This window comes from Heptranchias perlo, chromosome 37 (assembly GCF_035084215.1).
Source record: "Heptranchias perlo isolate sHepPer1 chromosome 37, sHepPer1.hap1, whole genome shotgun sequence".
NCBI classification, from domain to species: domain Eukaryota; kingdom Metazoa; phylum Chordata; class Chondrichthyes; order Hexanchiformes; family Hexanchidae; genus Heptranchias; species Heptranchias perlo.
In genome coordinates this window covers 8241312-8249092 of record NC_090361.1, presented here as the reverse complement: position 1 = coordinate 8249092, position 7781 = coordinate 8241312, and positions in this window count along the sequence as shown.

The window sequence follows — 7781 nt, the reverse complement described above, 5'->3', positions numbered from 1 at the left end:
TGTGTGTTTTGTTTTTGTTTTTCGTTGTCTTGATAGAATATCTTTACTAATGGGTTCAGTGAAGCCTTGTTTGCAAATACAACCAGTGCTTCCAACCAGCATGATTGAACAGGCCTTCACTTATTAGATTGGAGATGCACCAGGCCATGCTTGAGTTGAAGGAAATTTCATTAATAGTTTTGGACAGGATTTAGGAACTAGAGGCAAATCTTGCTTGGACTGGTGCTCGTCTGAGCCATTTATTACGCTCTCCACTTGACTGCAAAGCCACTGACGACAAGCCCAGGTTGGTGTCAGCTTAGCAAAGTAAGGTATGACAGCCAGAAACAAATTTGCAAATTGCAGCTTTAAAACTGCGAGTGGAAACCTATTTATGTACAGCGTTTCTGTTCTTCTGTTCAATGTAAATGGGTGGTTTCTATAGCAGAAGGACTATGATGCGCTACTGGCTCGCTTCATGAAGTGGATCTGCATGGCTGGAATCAGGGAAAAAATTGGTTGCAGTTTTATTTAAAACAAAACAACTATACTGTGCATGTTCAACATTACAGCATTGGAGTGGGGGTACTTAGAACATAAGAACAGGAGTAGACTGTTCAGCCCCTCTTGCCTGTTCCGCTGCTCATGGTTGATATGTACTTTCACTCATTTACCCGCCTTGGTTCCGTAACCCTTGCCTAACAAAAAATCTATCACTCCATTTTGAAATTTTCAATTGACGTAGCTTTTTGGAGGAGGAGGAGGAGGATCCAGATGTCCACTACGCACGTGTGTGCCGATGTGCGTCCAGACATCACCCCTGAACGGCCTAGCTCTAATTCTAAGGTCATGCCCCCTCGAGCAGGACGCCGCCCACCAGAGGCAATAGTGTCTCTCCTATCTACCCTATCAACTCCTTTACTCATCTTAAACACCTCGATTAGACCATCCCTTAATCTTCTACACTCAAAGGAATATGAGCCTAGTCTATGTAACCTGTCCTAATTTAACCTGTTTGGCCCAGGTATCATTCTGGTGAATCTGCGCTGCACCATAATAGGAGATTTCCGTATGCCTTTCTCAATTAATTCTGATGCACCAAAGTTACCACAAAGACGAGGAGTTGGTGTTGGTTGTCATGCCCTATAATGGCGAATGGTACTCTGGTTTTCCCATTTTTCCCTCCTGGAGATTTAACGCTCAGCTCTGCCTTAGGCTTAAATCATTTGCTTGGGTGTTGTCCACCATTCCCTTCCCAGGTTTTCAACGGCTAGAAAGTATTTATAATTTTCTCCGCTGAGGTTTCTCAAGGTGTGAGTTGCAAATTAGTAATGATTGCAGCTGTTGCTAAGGGGATTTTAACACTATCTCCCTCTGACTCACTCTCCAGAAAACTACTGATTTTTGCCATTGCGTCAATGATAGTCATCCCATGGGGTTGTACATAGTAAAGACAAAACAGTTGAGTTACCATGGGTACTTGTACTTGGATACTTGATGATCTACAAACACAGGATGTGCCATTAGCAGAGTATTTGTAAGGGAACAGAAATTAGTACAATATATGGTTATGGCATTGGGTTTGTATGTTTTAGAATAAACTACCACCAAAAAATGTCCATTGAGTACTGTATTTTGTTCCCTCCCCTTCTTTCCTGAAAGTGCTGACTGCTCCCCCTCGGGCCAAGTGGCAATTTTCTGTCTTGAGTGTCAACTGGCTATTTTACTATGAGAGGCATCGCAACTGAGTCTGATCCTATCCTCATTTGACATAAGTGCACTCACACTATTCCAACAGGGGATCACCAGACAGTGATCAAATCAGAAAACTTAGTTCTTCTCTTCCTTCTCACCAGCCCAAGGTGCTGACATTAATTGTATTGCCCCAGCTTAAGGTCTGATAACTCAACAGACTGTGGAACAAACCTGGGACCTTCTGGTCTGTATGGCTGGGGACCTTCTTTCTTTAAACTTTTTAAAATTTCAGGTTACATTAGTTGCTTTCACATTAGTCTTAACATTCAGAAATACACATCAGTGACTTGTCTCTAAGGTTCTTAACTTTTTATTTATATGTGCATTATGGGCTGGTGTTCTTTATCTACTCACTGGTTTTGATAAGACTACGAATCTCCAGTGTGTCTCTTTGTAGTTTTCCTGTTTCCTTGTATGTTCCTCCTCCTCATCTACATGCTGCCCCTTGACCACATTGTCGAAGACATGGGGTCAGCTTCCACATGTTCATTGACAACACCCAGATCTACCCCTCCACCATGTCTCGACCCCTTCACCGTCTGTGTTATCAGATTGCTTGTCTGACATCCAGTTTTGGATGAGCCGCAATTTCCTCTAGTTAACAACTACTTGCATTTAAACAGCGCCTTTAACGTAGTAAAAAGTCTCAAGGCGCTTCACAGGAGCGTTATCAAACAAAATTTGACAGAGCCATATAAGGAGATATTAGGGCAGGTGACCAAAGGCTTGGTCAAAGAGGTCGGTTTTAAGGAGCGTCTTAAAGGAGGAGAGAGAGGCAAAGAGGTTTAGGGAAGACTGAAGTCGTCATCTTCGGCTCCCACCACAAACTTCCTACCCTCATTGCCAATTCCTTCATTCTTCCCCACTCATTTTCTCAGGATGAACCAGACTGTTTGCAACCTGTGTCCTGTTTGGCCTCGAGCTGGGCTTCCAACCCAACATCTCTCAAAGATTGTGTACTTCCACCTGTGTAAACATCATCTGCCTCTGCCCTTGCCTCAGCCCATCTGCTGCTGAACTTCTCATCAATGCCATTGTCACTTCCAGACTCAACTATTCCAATACTCATCTGGCCAGCCTCTCACCTTCCACCCTCTGTAAACTAGCTTATCCAAAACACAAGTCCTACTCACCCATCAGCACTGACCTAAGTTATCTCCTGTTCGGCCATCTAGGTCCTACGCTCTGAACTTCTCTCCACCTCCCTGTCCTCCTTTAAGACCATCCTTAAAACCCACCTCTTTGATCAAGGTTTTAATCATCACTACCACCACCACCCCCTCCCCCCACACCTTAAATAGCTCCTTTGGTTTGATGTCCATTTTGTCTGATGATGCCCCTGGAGCGCCTCAGGCCCTTATTCTAAATTAAAGGCATTATATAAATGCAAGTTGCTGTCTCGCTTTGGGTGGGAATGTCATGTTGTATTTGCCAGCTGGCATATACGTCACTCTGCTTTGCTACCTCGCTCCCCATGTTCCAGGAATAGGGATCAGAATTGAAAGGAATTTAATAATTGTAGTGAGTCCATTTTTTTCCCCCCAATTCAGCTCTACTTTCCATTGCAACTTCCTCCGCATGACTCAGTGTCAGTGCTGTGAGGTAGACTTTTCCACTGTATAGCAAGCTGTCTACTTGCTGGGGGTGGGGTGGGTCTTTAGCAGAGTCTCTTCTGAGAGGCGACATAAAGGCCAGTTCAACCCTAACCTGGTTTCCTGAGTTTCCCCCCAATATTATTTCACCATTGTTCATACATTTCTACACAGATGTTGAGTTATCACTATACCATGAAGTTCCTAAAACAAACTGCTGGGGTCACTGGTTTCTGTCATAGAGAGGATCAGGGCATTAGTATGTGTAGAGTAATAGTTTAAACCAATTCTCACCCAGTAGAGAATAGGGTTGCTAACCCTCCAGGATTGTCCAGGAGTCTCCAGGAATTGAAGATTCATCTCCAGGACACTACTGCAATTAAACACCCAGGAGAAAAATCATAGGAGTTTAAAAAAAAATTTTTTTTTCATTTTCTTTGAACACTTCTGTTAATATTAAACCAAGAAGGTTGTTTGACTGACAGGCAAGAATCATCCAATCGGGTAATAAAGAGTCTTTTTGCTTTCCAATTGGCTGTGGGAAGGCGGTATGAGGGGAGGATGGACGTGTTGGGCGGGCGGGAGCGTGGGGGTGGGATGTTTGGAGGCAGGAGGTCCTGTGATGAAGCCTCCAGGAATATATCCAACCAGAGCTAACAACTAGTATAGACAACTAGAAAAACTTAGGAATGATGCAAATCTGAAACAGAAACCAAAAAAATATATAACAAATGAAAGAGAAAAATAGGTTAGTGTTTCGGGTGGCGACCCTTTGTCAGAATTATTCGCAAACTGCTGGGAAACAACCAGTATAGATTGGCTCATTTGGTAGCGTTCGTTCCTCTGAGTCAAAAGGTTGTGGGTTCAAGGCCCTTTCTAGTACTTGAGTGCGTAGTCTAGGCTAACGTTGCACTGTAGGCCTGAGGGAGTAGCTGTTCTTTGGATGAGATGTTTGCACGAGTGGGTGATGCACAAAGCCCGTATATACTTGGGGTAATGGGAATGGGTTTGACTGTTGTGAGATTTTGTTTTTTGTCCTTCACTTTTCTTCCCTTCAAAGAAGCATTCTGACCCACATATGTTGGATATGTTAAATTAAATAGTGCTGGAAAAAAAGATTCAGGACGTGGAGATTAAACTGAAACCCTATCTGCCTCTTCTGGTGTCTCAGGTGAATGCACAGCACTATTTGAAGATCAGCGATTTCTCTTGGTATTACGTAGAATGTGCAGCACAGAAAGAGGCCATTCGACCCAACTAGTCCATGCTGTTTATGCTTCACACAAGCCTCCTCCCACACCGCTTCATCTAATCCTATCAGCATAAATCTCTATTCCTTTCTCCCTCGTGTGTTTATCTAGCTTCCCCTTAAATGCACCTATGCTATTTGCCTCAACTGCTCCTTGTGGTAGCGAGTTCCACATTCTCACCACTCTGCATAAAGAAGTTTCTCTTGAATTCCCTATTGGATTTATTGATGACTATCTCATATTTATGGCTCCTAGTTTTGGTCTCCCCCACAGGGTAGACATGGAGATGTTTTCACTTATCATTATCTTAAGGACCTTTATCAGGTCACCTCTCAGCCTTCTCTTTGATAGAGAAAAGAGCCCCAGCCTGTTCAATCTTTCTTGATAGATACAACCTCTCAGTTCTGGTATCATCCTTGTAAGTCTTTTTTGTACCTTCTGCAGTGCCTCTATATCCTTTTTATAATATGGCGACCAGAACTGTGCACAGTTGGTAGCATGACCTCCCTCAATCAACACCACCAAAAAAAACCATTAACTGGTCTGTCATTATTTGTGGGATCCTGTGTGCAAAATGGTTGCTGCATTTAGCTATATGATAGGTCACCACCTCCTAGTGATTCAATATATGTGAAGTGCTTTAAGATGATTCTGAGGCATGATCAGGTGTTTTATAAATGCCAATATTTCTTTTATATCACCCTTTTATACTGATGACAATTTGATAATTCAGGTGTGTGCATCTCCCCTCTCAAGTAAATGGCTGTTGAATTTAGGTGACTCCCACCGTTTTGATGCATTCCATCCTAATTTTGTTAAATGACACAAATTTGCACAAACTGTTTCAGCATTTCACCTCGTTTTTCAGAAGTGCTACTGTGTTTGAAATGCGGTGTTTAATTTTGAACCAAAAAGCATTTCAAGTTTTTTGTGCCTCTGGTTGAGTAATGTCAATAAATTTGCACTAATGTTCTCCCCGCGACCCTCTTTTCCCCCCCCCCCCCGCCCCGGCACAAAAATGGCACAGCAGCTGTAATCTGACCCCACTCGAGAGCTGCTCTGGAACCTGCTCTAACTTCCTACAAAATCACACAAGCTCTTTAGAGTAATGAGTGTCCTTCACTGACTACAAAATTGTCAAACACGTTGATCATTAACTTATTTGAAACATTAGTTATCAGTGATCCAGATGGTAAAAAAAAAATCAGCTGAGGTGAAGGGGCAAGGTTCAAAGGTGTAGGGCAGAAGACAAGGTAATGGAAAAGTAACATTTACGTGATTCAAAGCTTAGGTTTTAAAGCTCATGGATTGTAGAAGGAAGGGAAGATTGGAAAATGAGAAGTCCTACAGTTCTGAGGTGCTGGGATTGATTGTGTTAGAGTAGGAGCTGGTGCGATGAGTCTTGATTTAAGCACAGTTAAGATGTAGGAAGGAGGAAGAGCATGTAAATATAATTAAACATAAATACTAGCTGATCTACTGTGGCATTTCTTATAGTAAATTGGAGAATATGCTGTTTTTATAATAACAGTGTTATACCATGTAACACATAACGTATTATTGGGTAAGATGGGTATAGAGGGATATGGGCCAAGTGCAGGCAATTGGGACTAGCTTAGTGGTATAAACTGGGCGACATGGACATGTTGGGCCGAAGGGCCTGTTTCCATGTTGTAAACTTCTATGATTCTATTCCGCTGCTGAGGTGGACCAGTGTTTAAGTGGCCTGTTTGTCTAAAGCCACAAATTCTAACAGGTATAAGTAAGCACATCCTAAGAGTAAGTGCTATCGGTAAGGGAAATTTCCAGATTGGCAAATGCTTGTAAATCCCTGGCTCCGTGCTGGAAGAAACCAGCATAAAATATATGGCTTTCTTTCTATCCTTATACTTATGACACTTTGAAGTATATTGCCTTAAAGTGATGTGCGCTAGACTTTTAAATATATACGTATCTAAAGTAGAATATATATAAAAATAGAATAATTAATTAAATGAACTCAAATCCTACAGAATAAGTGTTAAGATTTATTCTGTCTGAATTTAGTTTGGTAAAATCACCTGGAGTTAATCTAATCGAAAGTGATGAAAAGATGGAGCTGACAGTGAGAATATCTGGGGTTACTGTCTGACGTTTCTCTAATTACAGCTTGTTTTAACTCCTCTCAAGAGGGACCCAGTAAATATTCCATAATGTTTTATTTTTGTGCACGGAATCATGGCTATTTTTCTTTTAAATCAGAATAAGTGTTTACAAATATACTAATTATCGCCTGCGATGATAACTCTGTGTTCCTTCCTTTAAATGCAGTTCTACATGTGAGATGCTAATACCCTGTTCCTGAATTTCCTGGGCTGCCCTGTATTTGGTCCCTAGTTGAAGTTCTCACTGAGGCATCTGTGAGCACAGTTTTGATCTGATTCTGACTGACCATGAAGGGCAGTTGACTAACAAACTCTGAATAGGTGCTTGGCTAGGTTTCAGTACTGTGATCCCTGAAATGGGCAATTGAAGGTTGGGATGTCTTGTGTGGTTTTCACACAAACTTAAGTATAATTATGATGAGTTTGCTTACTACACAGATTCACAGCATTGAGTTGAGTAGATTAATATATAAAATCACAAACCTTAAAACTAGGCTGAAAGAGTCCGAGAAGCTTGTATGAATTTCCTGCAGGTCCCCGGCTGTGGCATCTCACGCCGAATTCCTGCTCCCACCCGCCGGCCAGGGTTGTGGATGTGGCCGGGTTCGGGCGGGACTGTGAGAAAATTTAGGGCTGTTACGATCAGCCGGGCCTCCTTGGGACTCCCTGGGTTCGCCATCTGCTTAGGTGCTCATGCGTTACCCCCACCCCACATTTAAAATCGGGGCCAAAGAGACTGGGCAATGACTGCAAACGTCCGGGGGGGGGGGGGGGGGGGACCTTAAACCTCTTCCCTGCAGGAGTCGGCGCCTTCAGGAGAGGAGGAAGAAAGGGGGCAGAAATTGGGGGAGCGCGGAGGGAGAATAATCTGCAGGAAAAGCTCAACACCAATCTGGGAACAATATCATCTCTGCCGAGAGGGTCAAAAACAACAACGCAACAGTGTGAAGCTCTGCAATAAGATTCTGAAGTTTATTGTCTGGCATGAAAAGTACAAATAATCAAACAGTTCAATGAAAAATGTTTACAGCTTTCACATTTGTATTCCCAGTAATAAATAC